Below are 17,073 nucleotides of genomic sequence, written 5' to 3' on the forward strand. Positions count from 1 at the left end.
TACAAAGGCCATCTCTTAACAGAACAGTTACAGAATATGTTTCACCTCATATGGAGAGGGCTCTGATGCCATCTGTACTACAGGAGGAAAACCAGGGCTGCTGAGGTATTCAAACCACTGGGATGTTACCAGCCAGCAAAGGGCCTGGCTGGGGTGCCCTTTCACTGTCTGAGATCCTCACACAGGCCCCCAGGGTGTGAATCAGAGCAGTGGAGGAAATGAACATTAAACTAGCTGGTGAGCTCCAGCCAAGAGTACTGGGGACAAGTAGGATGACAGACTACAAGCCAAGTGCTTGACAGCTGGTCCTGAGAGCTGGCTCATTCAGATTTGCTTCCACATCTCTGAACCAAAGTCATAATTAAATCACAGCAAGAACAATCCCCCACCACTTCTGCCCAGACCTCAGCTTCTCCATGCAGACCAGTTGCTGGTACTGGAATGTGGGCCTCGCCTATTTAATGATGCTAACTAATGGATGGTTGGGATTCTAATCTGAAAAATGTCCCTATGGAGCATGAAATCCCCCTGGAGAAGGCCTAGGTTTCCAAGGCCTATTTATTCCTTTGGTACAAATCTGCTCCAGCTGCCTGAACAATAGATAGGCATGAGACTGGGTGATTTCTACTAGATTGGGATGGGGAGGAATTTGCAGAAGCAGGCTCACTGGCACTCAAAAATGTGTTAACCATCTGGCTCTTTGAAAAGTCCAAGCAGAATCTGAGATGTGCCAGGTCCCCAGTTTACTCTCTGGCATAGTCCATGACTGGACAATTCAGAAGCACAAAGAAATACATACTGAGTTTGTGTGACTATGTCAGATGCTATATTATATAAAACTATTCACAACAGTACTCGAACAGAGGAAAAGAGAGTTCTGAAGGGATAAGAGCCCCAATATCCATTTGAAATCAGAGAATCTTAGAACTGGAAGAGACCTCAGAGGAAAGATAAAATGCAAAGAATTTGAATGACTTGCTCAGGGCCACAAAGCTAGTTGGTAGCAGGGCTGTGTCTAGAATCTAGGTCTCCTGACTTTCAGCCCATGCTCTTTTTCCTATACACACTGGGCTCACTCCATCCCTTATACGGACAGTGGATCCCCCCATGAATCTGTCACTCTATTTTTTTGGTGGGGGGAGGGCATGCCATGCAACTTGTGGGCTCTTAGTTCCCTGGCTAGCAACTGAATCTGTGTCCTCAGCAGTGAAAGTGTGGAGTCTTAACCACGGGATCACCAGGGAATTCCCTGAAATCTCTCATTATAAGTTAAGAGAAAGGACTCAGGTGGAAGAAAAGCGAAAATATGAATTACTCCTCGCTAGTGGGCAGGGATGAATAACTGAATAATAACTAGGGGTTGTGAGGAGCCAGCACTGTAGTCTGACCACAGATCTGATGTCCTGTGTGATGGAAGACATCAGTATTCCCTTGGAACATATACTGACAATTTTAAGGACAACTCAAAAGGTTTACTAAAATGCAACCCAATGAAAAGCGTATGAAATAAAGGTGGCCCTGGGAGTTCTGCCTGTGATGCATAAATTGAGCTATGCACAGTGTGACCCAATTAGAAGCTGCCTGTCTCTTCCTAATGCAAAGGTGTTTGGAAAGGTGATACGCCAAGTTGGGTTGACAGTCTCTAGCTGTGTGGCCATGTGATGATGCCTGTCTTCCTGGACCGTAATGGAGAAAATCAAAAGCTGGCTTGTGACAGCCAAGGTTAAGTGAGGGAGACATTTCTGCTTCAGCTCTGAAAAGGCTTATGCTGTAGAGGTCTTAGTTTCTTAAGTCCATCCCTAAATGGCTTCGGGGAAGGTGGGGACAGGGGGAAGGATTTTCCTTTAAAGAACACTTGTCCTTTCTTTTGCATCTTCTTCCAGGATACTTTGGCTAATACAACACACACATTTCAACCTGACTGAAAGGGGTGGGGGTGGGAAGGAAAGGACAACATTTAGGATAACAAGCAATTTCAGGAGCCAAGAGTAATGCAGTATACTAATAATGAAAATGATAACACTCTATGTTATGCACAGAGCTTCTGTGCCACAGGCAGGTTGACCAGCTCTGTGCGCTCAGGCCGTCCACCTGTCAGAGGTGATGCTGGTGATCCTGGCTCTTAAATACTGCTATATGCCAGAAAAGAAAAAAAACTGTGGCCAGGTTTCCTGAACCTCAGAGCATCATTCCAGATGACTGTTTCAATGGGCTTCCATGCTTAACCTAGTAAAACTAGTTGACAGTAAGGTTTATTGCCATTGTCCAGTATTGTATCTGGGGTCATTAAAAATGCTTATCACATTTGTCCACAAAAGGCAAGCATTTCTACCAGCACCATTAGGCAGTGATTTCAGGTGCCACATTCAGAAGGCAATCACAGTTCAGTGGGGGGAAACCATACATACCATTAAGATTGTGAAACATATAGGAGAATTATCAGACATATTAACAGACACACATGGGTTACAGTGGAAAAGCTTGTATTTGGTTAGAGGTACATTTTGGATCCTCATTCTAAAGGATTAAAGAGACAGACTGCTCCAGATATGGCATGTAAAGCAGTAAGTAGTAGGTGGTGGAGGAATCAGTTTGAATAAGTACTGGAAGCAGGAAAGGAGGCTAATGACTGACTAGACAGCTTGAACAGAGGTGCAGGTGGGGATGAGAGCATTAGGCTAGATTTGCCATCAGGACAGACTGGCAAGGGGCCAGTCAAGTCTCCTTGCAGGGAAACCTTTATAACACAGCGGTCTTATCTCGAGACCAATTTACCATTTTACCAAAATTTACCATATTTGCTTTTCCCTCTTTGACTCTCTTAAATTTTCATTATTTTTTATTTTAAAAAGTTATTTTTCATTATATAATACATTTAGCTATTTGAAATTCAAATGGTACAAAAGGGTTGAAGTCTCCCTCTCAAAGTTATGTCCCATCCCCCTCCAGATGTTGTCCACAGGCAATGAACATCTCCAGTTTCCCTAGAAATATTTTATAGATATAAAATCAAATATTTATCCTTCACTTCTTCCCACAAAATGATTTAAATATATGGTTTTTCTTGACTATTTAACAACATATCTAAGAAATAATTCCATTCCAATACATAAACAATTCCTTTTCGACAGCTGCACAGCATTCCACCAAGAGCATGTGTCATTATTTAGATAACCACTTCTTTACATTATTCTAACATCAATTTTACCAGGGTTCACCCCCTGGTTTGGGAAGATCCCCTGGAGAAGGAAATGGCAATCCACTCCAGTACTATGGCCTGGAAAATCCCATGGACAGAGGAGCCTGGTAGGGTACAGTCCATGGGGTCACAAAGAGCTGAACACGACTGAGCGACTTCACTTTCACTTCCAACCTCAATTTTGGAAGTGGCTTTTATGTTTGCTTTGCAAATTACTTCCTTGGCTATAGTTGTTAGCCTCAAGAGAGTCTGAATCTCTGATAACTAAAGTCGAAAGCAACTGAGATATTTAAGTTCAGCTTGCTGAAATGATGCAAAAGGCTAAATACTCTTCATCTTAACACGTCTTATCAAAACTTCAGAGGTACACCTGTGGCTGATTCATGTCAATGTATGGCAAAACCAATACAGTATTGTAAAGCAAAATAAAGTAAAAATAAAAATTAAAAAAACAAAACAAAACACTTCAGAGGTCTCTAAGGGCAGTAGCCCCTGAAGCCCTTGCAAAGCAGTGCTTGCATTAAATACTAACCTCTATACTTCCCCAGTTCGTATAATTTCTTTCTGATCATTTTCATCACAGGATGTAATGCTGGCTGATATTCTTGTCTCTTTAAGTCGGTGTTTTGGTGGTTTATCTTACCCTCTTTCCTCTCTCCTTCAATGGTAATCATGAGTCCCTAAAGCAGCTCTCTTTCTCCTTGGGGCACTTACAAATAATTTCACTAAATCACAACATATTCAAAGCAACAGAGTTAAGCCAGAATCAATCTTTAGAACTGCTAAGTGACTTTAAATTTTGGGGCAAATAAATTAGTTCTCTGCAGAGAGAGAAAGTGCCTCATAAAGCAAACCTTTCAGAATTTGAGCTTCTGTGCCTACAGTATGAATACTTTTGTTTTAAAAATTGATGGCTTTGTCTTAAATGAATGGAATCCTGGCAAGCACTCTCCTTCACACATAAACGTTCTTACAAAACGAAATAATGAACTGAAGCACAGGAGCCTGCCTCCCACAAACTTTAAAAGAATTTATAGGTAGTTTCCTAGAGGTCCAGTGGTTGAGACTGTGCGTCCACTGCAGGGGGCACAGGTTCAATCCTTGGTTAGGGAACTAAGATCCTGCATGCTTGGCAGCATGGCCAATAAATACATAAATAAGAAAAATACGAGAATTTACAAAATAGGAGCTTTTCCCCCATAACCTCTTCTCCACACATCTTTATGACATTCCCATTTCCTGCCTTCATGCTACAGCTGTCTGGGGATGCTCTCCTATACATTCTTGCTGTAAACTTTCCCCCATTTTTGTCTTCTCATAAAAGCTGTGAGTCACCTATAGAATTCTCTAGACCCTTCTAGTGGCAGTGAGTGCTGTGTACCTAACCGAACAGTGGTATGGAAGTAAATGAACTGGAATCTCTGGTCTCAGTTTTGTATCACACAAGCTGTGATTTGAGCAAGCCATTTTCCTTCAAGTGTAATTGAAGAAGTTAAAAACAAGGAAGTGGGGGCTTAAGTAAAATGATTTCTAAGCTCCCTTTTAGCCCTAAAATTTTATGACTGACATGTTAACATCTTTTTAGATAACATGGCTTAGATCAATTAAAATGTGCATATCTTCAGAAGTCCTCAAGGAATTTAACTGGTAATTTCTGGAATTACAGCCGGTATGGTAGGTAGAATTTTGAGATGGTCCTCAAGATCCCCACACCCTGTAAAATCTCCTCTCCTTGAATGTGGGCAAGACCTGTGAATAGGACGTGATACCACTCTCATGATTAGGTTACTTTATATGGACAAGGTAATGGGATAGTCATTCTCATGATTACAATTATGTAAGAACCCATCTCGCACACTGAGGAAAGAGATTCTCCTGCTGGCTTTGAAGAAGCGAGCTGCCATACTGTAAGAGGGCCACACGGCAAGGAACTGCGGTGGCCTGCTGAGAGTGACAGCCAGTATGAAAAAGGAACCTCAGTTCTACAACCAAAAGGAGCTGAATTCTGCCAAGAACCCAAATAAGCTTGGAAGACAACTGTCTGTGAACTCCAGATGAGAAAGCAGTCCTACTGATGCCTTGATTTCTATCTTGTTAAAGACTTTGAGCAGAGAACCCAGTTACACTGTGCCTGGACTCTCTGACTTATGAAAACTAGTATGATAAATAGGTGGTATTTTAAGCTGCAAATTTGTTGTAATTTGTTGTAAGCAAGAAAGTAGGGAAGGTATTTATGGTTGGGAATGTCCTTTAGAGATTCCTCAAATCATACTTTATATAAAGCTATGCTCATTCTAGGTACATTTTATGGAACTGTCACTTTTCTGCAACTACTATACCAAGCTTCATAAATTAGCTCTTATCAAGGCACTAGCCAAGATCTAATTAAATTTTAAATTTCTTAACAAGAAAATAAATTAAAACTGCCACCATTCTTTTGGGAATTCAACAGCCTTGCTCTGATTTCAAATGTATTTGATAATTATAAGTCAGTTCATTTTCACAGATTTGGATACAGCTTTAGGCTACAACATGTTTCTTAAAACATTACTACATTCAGTAAAAAGCTGATTTAGTTATAGAATTTCAAATCTGGAAGAATGCTTGGCGATATTTAGTATAACATCTAACTTGAGGTCAGAGAAATTGTGACTTGCCCATGTGTCAAGGAAATTAATGACAAGGGAAGGTGTCATACTCCTCTTGTCCTCACCCTCACCCTAGGCTTTTATTAGAGAATTATACCATCCTTTTCAGGATCTGATCAGGTTAAGAATTAATTCACTCATTTATTCAACATTAATTAAATATTTACTGCATATAAATAATTATTCTAGGCTTAGAGCAGGACACAAAGATGTGGAAAACATGGTTTTTGTCCTCAAGAATTTACAGTCTAGTAGACAATTACCCTTTGATTGCTACAGATACTAGAGATATTAATAGGGCACAGATAGTCCTAGGAGCAGGGCTTCCCTGGTGGCTCAGATGGTAAAGAATCTGTCTGCAATGCAGGAGACCCAGGTTTGATCCCTGGGTCCTGAAGATCCCCTGGAGAAGGGAATGGCTACCCACTCTAGTATTGTTGCCTGGAGAATTCCATGGACAGAGGAACCTATGGGTTACAGTCCATGGGGTCACAAAGAGTCAGACATGACTGAGTAACTCACACACACACACACACACACACACACACACACACACACACAGAGTCCTAGGAACAGAGAAGTTAAATAATGAAAATTGGAGATACTAAGGGAACATTTCATGCAAAGATGGGCACAATAAAGGACAGAAACAGCAAGGACCTAAGAGAAGCAGAAGAGATTAAAAGGAGGTGGCAAGAATATACAAAAGGTATATTCTTCTGTGTATTCTTGACTATACAAAAAAGGTCTTAATGACCCAGATAACCATGATATAGTCACTCACCTATAAACAGAAATCCTGGAATGTGAAGTTAAGTGGACCTGAGGAAGCATTACTATGAACAAACCTAGTGGAGGTGATAGAATTCTAGCTGAGCTATTTAAAATCCTAAAAGATGATGCAGTTAAAGTGCTGTACTCAATATGCCAGCAAATTTGCAAAACTCAGCAGTGGACCCAGGACTGGAAACGTCAGTTTTCATTCCAATCCCAAAGAAAGGCAGTGCCAAAGAATGTTTAAACTGTCGTACAATTATGCTCATTTCACATGTTAGCAAGGTAATGTTCAAAATCCTACAAGTTAGATTTTAGCAGTACGTTAACCAAGAACTTCCAGATGTACAAGCTAGATTTAGAAAAGGCAGAGGAACCAGAGATCAAACTGCCAACATCCGTTGAATCATAGAAAAAGCAAAGGAATTTCAGAAAAACATCTACTTCTGCTTCATTGACTACACTAAAGCCTTTGACTGTGTGGCTTACAACAAACTGGAAAATTCTTAAAGAGATAGGAATACTAAACCATCTTACCTGTCTCCTGAGAAACCTGTATGCAGGTCAAGAAGCAACACATAGAATCGGACATGAAACAGCAGACTGGTTCCAAATTGGGAAAGGAGTATGTCAAGGGTGTATACTTCACCCTGCTTATTTAAGTTTGTAGAGTACATCATGCAAAATACCAGGCTGGATGAATCACAAGCTTGAATCAAGATTGCCAGGAGAAATATCAACAATCTCAGATAGGCAGATGATATCATTCTAATGGAAGAGAGTGAAGAGGAACAAAGAGCCTCTTGATAAGGGTGAAAGAGAACAGTGAAAAAGCTAGCTTAAAATTCAGCATTCAAAAAACTAAGATCATGGCATCGGGTCCCATCCGTTCAAGGGAAAGAGATGGGGAAAAAGTGAAAACAATGACAGATTTCATTTTCTTGGGCTCCAAAGTTACTGAGAATGGTGACCACAGCCATGAAATTAAAAGACACTTGCTCCTTGGAAGAAAAGCTATGACAAACCTAGACATCGGATTAAAAAGCAAAGACATCACTTTGCCGACAAAGGTGTCTATAGTCAAAGCTATGGTTTTTCCAGTAGTCATGCATGGATGTGAGAGCTGGATCATAAAGAAGGCTGAGTGCTGAAGAATGACTGCTGGAGAAGACTCTTGAGAGTCCCTTGGACAGCAAGGAGATCAAACCATTCAATCCTAAAGGAAATCAGTCCTGAATATTCATTGGAAGGACAGGTGCTGAAGCTGAAGCTCTAATACTTTGGCCACCTGATGTGAAGAGCTGACTCCCTGGAAAAAATGCTGGGAAACACTGAAGGCAGGAGAAGAAGGGGACAACAGAGGATGAGATGACTGGATGGCATCACTGACTCAATGGACGTAAGTTTGAGCAAACTCTGGGAGATAGTGAAGGACAGGGAAAACTGGCGTGCTTAAGTCAATGGGGTTGCAAAGAGTTGTACACGACAGTGAATAAACAGTGAAAAACAATGCCTTCTGAAAGCAATAATCCCAGGAATTTTTAGATGAATGATGAATTTTAGGAGAAACTAAAAGCTCCAATCTTCCTCAGTAAAAGCAAAGCAACATACAACTTCTTTTTTCCTGTTTTCTTATTTTTATTTGGCTGCACTGGGTCTTAGCTGCAGTATGTGGGATCTAATTCCCTGACCAGGGGTTGAGCCTGGGCCCCCTGCATTGGGAGTGCAGAGTCTTAGCCACTGGACCACCAGAGAAGTCACAACAACTTCTAAATTAATACAAATCTCAAAAAGTGGCTGAAAAAAGCAGTAGATACTACTTTCCAAGAAGACAAACAGTAAGCCTTATCAGGGTCTAGGGTAATATTTTAAAAAATAATTTTGCCAAATTGCCATATCCGGAGAGGATGTTTCTAATCTATTAGCTCCTTAATGAACTGAAGATAAACAGACAGAGGAAAGTCAGTACTTTGGGGTTGAACACAGAACAGGCGGCTGTCTATAGCCATAATTTCAATCTAGTATAATAATAAAGGATTCAGTTCAGCTCAGTTCAGTTGCTCAGTAGTGTCCAACTCTTCGGGACCCCATGGACTGCAGCACGCAGGCCTTCCCATCCATCACCAACTCCTGAAGCTTGCTCAAACTCATGTCCATCAAGTCGGTGATACTATCCAACCATCTCATCATCTGTCATCCCCTTCTCCTCCTGCCTTCAATCTTTCCCAGCATCAGGGTCTTTTTAAATGAGTCAGTTCTTCACATCAGGTGGCCAAAATATTGGAGTTTCAGCTTCAGCATCAGTCCTTCCAGTGAATATTCAGGACTGATTTCCTTTAGGATAGACTGGTTGGATCTCCTTGCAGTCCAACGGACTCTCAAGAGTCTTCACCAACACCACAGTGCAAAAGCATCAATTCTTTGGCACTCAGCTTTCTTTATAAATGAGAGCAATTGTGCAGTAATTTGAACATTCTCTGGCATTGCCTTTCTTTGGGATTGGAATGAAAACTGACCTTTTCCAGTCCTGTGGCCACTGCTGAGTTTTCCAATTTGCTGGCATATTGAGTGCAGCAATTTAACAGCATCATCTTTTAGAATTTGAAATAGCTCAGCTGGAATTCCATCACCTCCACCAGCTTTGTTTATAGTGATGCTTCCTAAGGTCCACTTGACTTTGCATTTCAAGATGTCTGGCTCTAGGTGAGTGATCACACCATCATGATTATCTAGGTCACAAAGATATTTTTTGTATAGTTCTTCTGTGTATCCTTGCCACCTCTTCTTAATATCTTCAGCTTCCGTTAGGTCCATACCGTTTCTGTCCTTTATTGCGCTCATCTTAGCATGACATGTTCCCTTGGTATCTCTAATTTTCTTGCAGAGATCTCCAGTCTTTCCCATAATATTGTTTTCCTCTACTTCTTTGCATTGATCATTGAGGAAGGTTTTCTTATCTTTCCGTGTTATTCTTTGGAACTCTGCATTCAAATAGTTTATCTTTCCTTTTCTCCTTTGCCTTTCGCTTCTCTTCTTTTCATAGCTATTAGTAAGGTCTCCTCAGACAACCATTTTGCCTTTTTTGCATTTCTTTTTCTTGGGGATGGTCTTGTTCACTGCCTCCTGTACAATGTCACGAACCTCCGTCCATAGTTCTTCAGGCACTCTGTCTATCAGATCTAATCCCTTAATCTATTTCTCACTTCCACTGTATAATTGTAAGGCATTTGATTTAGGTCATACCTGAATGGTCTAGTGGTTTTCCCGACTTTCTTCAATATAGGATTATCTCACTTGATTCTCTCAATGGCTTGAGGCAAGGAGTCTATATCACCATTCTACAGATCAGGAAACTGAGGTTTTGAAAGCTTCAGTGACACAAAGCTAGTGAGTTACAGTGATTCAAAATCAGGTTTGAGTTTAAAACCAGAATTTATGCTGGCAGACAAACTTCTTGAATATATTTAACTTTCAATAAATGCTAGATGTTGGAAGTGTCTCTGAAAGTATAATAAAACATTGCCACACCCACAAGTAGAGGTGATAAGGAACACCTGGATTGTTAGAAGTTCAGATGTCCACATCTGTATACCCTATAATTTGATGTCCAGAAATGACAGCTTAGTATAGATATATGTATCTTCTGTTCTGTGGGAGCCTTCAAAGGGGTACCAACTTTCCTTGCTAGATGACCATATTTAAGTAATTGCAGGCTTTTGTGTATTGGTTTTTTCACCGAAGAGTAATATGGTCAGAAAAGTGAAGAACATAGATGTGTCTACTAAGATGTTCCTTTGTGGGCATAAGAAGCTAGATTAGACAATTCCAAGAATCTGTGTCACTGCAGAGTATGCACTACAGATGTCAGAGTGTGTCTGAGCTGGAAAACATGGTTCTGAACAGAAGAGACAACTGTAGGGGGAGAAATGTCCTATTCCATATTTAACAGAAGGGCACTGACTCCAAAACATCAAAAGGACTCTATTCCCACTCAAGAATGGTCAACTCTTAACCAAAGGGAACTAGGAGGAAACAACCTAGTGCCTGTCCTCCCTACGCTACTGAGAACCAGAGTTCAGAATGGTGAACCTGCCTTGTCTCCTCCTGGATTACATTTCAGCAAAAATTTTTAAATCCCAGAAGTTTTGGGGTATAGAGACAACATGATGGTATGGAAAGAATACAGGCTTTGGGATCAGAGAGCCCTGAGGTTGAATTCTGGCTCTACTTATTAGCTGAACAAGCAAGGGTAAGGTGCTTCATTTTATATTTCCTTTTCCATAAAACAGGGGATAATACTACCTTTCAGTAAAAATACTTGGGGTTGCAGAGAGCACCTTGTAGGAGTTATGCCGCAGGTTTTACTATTTATTTTCCTGACTTGTCAGGTAATTAGGTAAAGTGTACATATAGAATGACTATACAGAATTGAGGGCAACTATGTCATAAATTATGATTTTCAATTTAAGTCGGCCTGTGCTGGAGCATGACTACTAAAGGTCATGGACTGTATTTGTGCCACTGTTTCCTGTATCAAAGTACACAGGAGATACAACTGGACCTACAAGTTTCCCAAATCTCTAATATTCTAAGGTGTTTTATAATGGGGCTTTTCACCACCTGGAAACCTTTTATTCTCTTGGCAGAAATAAGAACACTCTAAGTCATACAGGCCATAGCTCATTCTAGAGCTCCAATTCAAATAATTTCTCACTTTTCCATCATAGGATGCCGTGGAGAAGGAGTCATGTTCAATTTTCCATTACCTTCTTCAGCAGACTAGGTAAATCATTCAGACAGCCCTTGAGAGGTTATACATCTAATTTTATGCCCAATATGTGTATGAATAAGCAATAGAACCAAATCCTCTTCAGTGTGAAACAAGAGATGACCCATAGTAGAAACATACTATTAGTTCATGTAGAAAGGTTGTTTCTCCAGATGGTCAGATTCACCAAAGACATCTCATTCTTGCCTGGCAGTTGTCTTTTCACACGGGCCAAGGGGAACTAAAGAAATAGCCTCAACAAAATTTGCCATTTTCATTCTAGAGGGATTAGATCACATTGTAATGTAAATCTGGAATTGCCACCTGCCTAGGTTCTCCAACTGTTCCGAGGAACATTAGCTCTGTAAGTTGTTAAAAGACATTTTAGGGCAAGTCAAGTTTGGGAATTTTATCACTCTCTTGGAGATTAATAATGCACATTAGCATATTAAAAAGTTGGCAGGAGTAGTGCCGCAGGAAGAATTTCTGTATAACTTGGCATTTTACAAACTTATTTGAACCATGGAACACTTTTTTGGGGTTTTGTTTTAAACCCACAGAACCATTAACATATTGCAGTATATAATGTTCTTCACAATGCTGTTTGGGAAATTCTGTGCTAAATTATGTCTAAAGACAGGTTTGCAAGCTCTAAAATAGCCAAGGAAGAGACAGTGCCAGGGCCTCTAAAAGGTGCCAATTTCTGAAGGTCCTAACCTTTTAGGAAAAAATGAAGACAGCTGAGACTGAGAATAGCAGGCAGACAAAGGTACTCATATGTCCACCCAAAGGTAGTCTTCCCCCACCTCCCATAGAGGTCAGAGGCTCTAACTAGCACCTATCACAACTTGAACAACTTGTATCCTCTTCTTTCTCCCCTGATGATAGATTGTGAGCTTCTTAAGAGCAGAACCCCGTGCCAGCACAGTGCCTATGCTGCTAGCTGAATGAATCCATGAACCATGCTAAATCTGCTTATATCATCAACCTCATAATGCAAGCAGCAGGCATTTACTCAACATTCACTGCATGATAGGCACAAGGTTAAGTGTTATACGTAGATTTATCCTCAGAACAATCCTGTGAGGCGGATATAGTTATCCTGATTTTAAAGACACAGAAACTAAATTCAGAAACTGCCCAAAGCTACTCGGCTAGTCAGGCTTCCCAGGTGGCTCAGTGGTAAAGAATACACCTGCCAATGCAGGAGATGCAGGAAATGTGGGTTCAATCCCTGGTTGGGAAGCTCCCCTGGAGGAGGAAAGGGCAACCCACTCCAGTATTCTTGCCTGGAAAGTCCCATGGACAGAGGAGCCTGGAGGGCTACAGTCCATGGGGTCACAAAAAGTTGTATGTGACTAAGCACGCACATACACTAAACTAGTCAAAGATGGAGCCAAGATTCAAATCCAGGCTTGTGCCGTTCACCACTGTATTTTTCTTCCTCTCTTCTAAGATGTATCTCAGCAGTGAAATCTCATGATTCTGTGGAAGCAGAATTGGTATAGAACTCAAATCCATGGAAAAATCACCAGTCTGACTATCAGGCTAAGGAAGGTTTAAAAGGGGAGAGGGCAAGGAGAGCCTGTAAAAGACAGGCACATCTGGCGGAGGGAAGGAACTTGGAATGGTTGCCAAGCGCATGCTAGTCTTTCCATGTGCAATGTATGTCAAGTCTAAAACACAGGGCTTACAGAAGACAGTGAATTCATGACATGAGTTTGTTCTCTGGGTCTACTGTCAAAGGTGAGGGGTTACTGGCTTGAGATCCTATGTCTTGTTCACATCTATCAAGATATTCAGTCATTCACCTATTAATTGATCAAATATTTACAGAATGTCTACTGTATCTTAGCTATTGTCCTAGGCACAGCAAACATATCCAGGAACAAGACAGATAAGCATTTTAGTAAATAGGGACAGATAATAAACACACACATAAATATACAAGAAAATACCAGGTAGTGATAAATGCTATGATACAGGCTGATGGAGCTACCTAGGAAGTGATTTATGACACCTCAGTTACAAGAGCCAAACACACTGAGGTCCCAGGAAAGAGCACTTCAGGTGAAGAACAGCCAGAACAAGGGCTTTCAGGTGGGAATGAATTTCGTATATCTAGAAAATAAAAGAAGGACATGCAGAGTGGAGTGAACTGGTAAGAAAGTGATATCTGTTATATCAAGACTATGTAAGAGCCACGCCACATGGAGCCCTATAAGCCCAGGTAGAGAGACTAGAAGTAGAGTGGGCTAGATGGAGAAACAAAGTCAGATTTGGGATTTCTGGAAGCAGAGACATAGATTCACTGAAAAAACAAATATGCAGATGAATGAGTATGGAATCAAGGATAATGCTTACTTTTGTTTGTTTACTTCAGTTTAGTGTTTACTGAAAGACTACTATCGATGTACAAAACATCACAGATAGTAATCTCTACTCTACTGATTACCTGTATTTGTGAAAATTCAAGCCCATGTCTATAATTTATACATAGGAATTGATGATAAGAGTCAGAATATTTTAGGTTAAAAATTACAAAAGCTATAGATAATGTAGTTAGTTTTATATAATTTTTACTGAGTAGTCAGGGAAGGGGCTCTTTGAAGAAACAGAAGTTAGCCAGGGAAAGAAAGACCATAATTAGGTTTCTTTAAAAAATTCAGTTTTAGGGACTCGCCTGGTGGTCCAAGGGCTGACTCTGAGCTCTCAATGCTGAGACCCTGGGTTTGATCCCTGGTTGGGGAACTAGATTCTACATGCCACAACTAAGACCCTGAACAGCCAAATAAATTAAAAAAATTCAGTTTTAAATAGACAATACAAATATTCTCATAGTAAATTAAATTCATTTTTTGTTTCTACTTTTGCTTTACTTTGTGGACTACATATGAGTGATATTTAGTTCTTGTTTGCTATAGTGAGTTGAATGTTGGCCCAAGAGATATGTCTGCATCTTAGGCCCTGGAACTTATGAATGTGACTTTGTTTGGATGAAGGGTCTTTGCAGATGTCATTAAGAATCCTGAGATGATCCAGGTGGGCCCTAAGTCCAATGACAAGTGTTCTTACAAGAGACAGACAGAAGACAGGCAAACAGGGAGAAGTGGGTAGGGAGGCCATGTGAAGAGAGAAGCATGACTGGAGTTATGGAGCCACAAGCCAAGGAGTGACTAAGCCACCAGCGGCTGGAAGAGGCAAAGGAGGACTTTTCCCTAGAGCCTTCAGAGGGAATATGGCCCTGCCAACACCTTAATTTCAAATCTGTGGCCTTCAGAGCTGTGAAATATATTTCTGTTGTTTCAGATCACTGTGTTTGTGGTAATTTGTTACGGCAGCCCTAGGAAATGAATATGCTTGGCTTTTCCCTCTTACTTCACATGAATCTAGGCCAGTTTCCCCTAGATATCTATCTTTTACACTCAGGGAATCCAAAGTTATACAGATGAAACAAACTAAGAGGTCAAAATAAATGCCAAACATCATCTATCTCAAAGCCAAACATATTTCTGGATATCAGATATGACTATATAATTTGTATTGCTGCCTCTGTTAGCAAGGATAATGAGGCGTGAGCTCTATGGAGAGACTAAACATTGCAGGAAATGGTCTGAAGTTATTTGAAAGAAACACTATCCTTTTTTTTTAGCCACTAGGTTACACTTTCCTTTGCTATCATTACCCTGAATCATTCTGTTTAGTGCATCCTATAATTTTAACACAGATAGTGATTCATCCTATATAATTGTTCCTGAGAGCAAATCTATGATTTTTAGTTAGACTTTTCAAAAAAAGGTATGCAAATATAAAGATGAGCCTGTTTATTTTATTTAATAATAAGCGATGACTTCAAATCTTTTATGTTGGACTTACAGACGCTGTCAGATCTGCTCTGTGAAACAAAGCAATATAACCAAAGGTATTCTACAGAAATGACCCTGTGGTATTATACAAATACATGCATAACCTCCCGGAGAAGGCAATGGCACCGCACTCCAGGACTCTTGCCTGGAAAATCCCATAGATGGAGGAGCCTGGTGGGCTGCAGTTCATGGGGTTGCTAAGAGTCGGATACGACTGAGCGACTTCACTTTTACTTTTCACTTTCATGCATTGGAGAAGGAAATGGCAACCCACTCCAGTGTTCTTGCCTGGAGAATCCAAGGGACAGGGGAGCCTGGTGGGCTGCCGTCTATGGGGTTGCACAGAGTCAGACACGACTGAAGTGACTCAGCAGCAGCATCCATAAGCTCCATGATTTAATTAATTTTTTCCAAAGGTTTTCACAAAGTTCAGAAGAGGGATTATTTTAAACAAACAAAATTATATAAGTAAACAAGCAAGGAGATGAATATTCTTTTAAAAAGTTATGTGGATCAAGAAAATGAAATAAAAGGCATCCCTGTTGGAAAGGAAGAAGTAAAATGATTTCTATTTGCAGGTTGCATGATCTTATATTTGAAAAATCTTAAGAAAACCACCAAAAAGTGTTGAATAAGCAATACTGTGTTTATAAAACCCAATCAATGCTTTGGAGAAATTTAAAAATCACAAACTGCAGTACTCAATGGTGAAATAAAAACATTGTCAGATAAATCAAAAACTAAGAGAATCACTGCCAGCAGATATGTACCATAAAGAATGATAAAGGAAGTTTTTCAAACTGATAGTGATATCAGATAAAAATTTAGATATTCAGGAACAAATGAAAAACACTCAAATTGGTAAGTATGAGTAAATGTGGCTAAGTATAAAATTTTTTTGTTAATTTACTAAAAGTATAATTGTTGAAAACAAAAATCCTAACATTATATGATAATGATTATAACATCTATGGAGGAAATATAACATGGCAACAATAGCATAAAAGATGGGGTGACAGTAAATGGAACTATATGAAAGCAAGGTTCTTACAATTAACCTGAAGTGGTACAATATTAACTTTAAGTAAAACGTGAAAAATGACAATTTCCAGAGAAATCACTAAAATATACAATGCAAAAAGGTAGAGCTAAAAGGTCACCAGACCCAACTCTATGTCTAGAAGAGATGAAAGGTTTAACACAAAAAGAATAGAGAAGGACAAACCACGCAAAGAATAACTACCTAAAGATTTGTGCTGTGCTTAGTCACTCAGTCGTGTCCGACTCTTTGTGACCCCATGGACTGCAGCCTGCCAGGCTCCTCTGTCCATGGGGATTCTCCAGGCAAGAATACTAGAGAGGGTTGCCATGACCTCCTTCAGGAAATTTTCTCACCCCAGGGATCGAACCCAGGTCTCCCGCATTGCAGGCAGATTCTTTATTGTCTGAGCTACCAGGGAAGCCCAAGAATACTGCAGTGGGTAGCCTATCCCTTCTCTCGGGGATCTTCCCGATCCAGAAGTTGAACTGGGGTCTCCAGCATTGCAGGCAGATTCTTTACCAGCTGAGCTACCAGGGAAGCCCACCCAAAGAGCTAGAGTAATTAAATCAATACCAGACAAAACAGACTTCAAGAAAAGGTTTATTACTAAACATAAAGGGGGAATATTTCATATTGATAAAATGGCTAATTCATCAGGAAAACACAATAATCACAATCATTAAATATGTATGTACTTAATACTAGAACTCAAAATTCATGAAGTAAAGACTGACACCATTTAAAGGGAAAAACAGACAGATTCACACATCATATTT

General features: G+C 40.2%; 1 protein-coding gene and 1 non-coding gene across 3 annotated transcripts in view; both read right to left on the bottom strand.

Moving 5' to 3' along the window:
* MICU1 (mitochondrial calcium uptake 1) overlaps window positions 1–17,073 on the bottom strand; it is a 238,321-nt gene that overhangs the window by 4,676 nt on the left and 216,572 nt on the right. The gene's annotated exons all lie outside the window — the stretch shown is intronic.
* Window positions 8,304–8,376, bottom strand: TRNAG-CCC (transfer RNA glycine (anticodon CCC)). Its single transcript has one exon. It is a non-coding gene; the product is annotated as a tRNA-Gly (tRNA).

The sequence above is a fragment of the Ovis canadensis genome, chromosome 25 (assembly GCF_042477335.2).
Source record: "Ovis canadensis isolate MfBH-ARS-UI-01 breed Bighorn chromosome 25, ARS-UI_OviCan_v2, whole genome shotgun sequence".
In the NCBI taxonomy this organism is placed as follows: domain Eukaryota; kingdom Metazoa; phylum Chordata; class Mammalia; order Artiodactyla; family Bovidae; genus Ovis; species Ovis canadensis.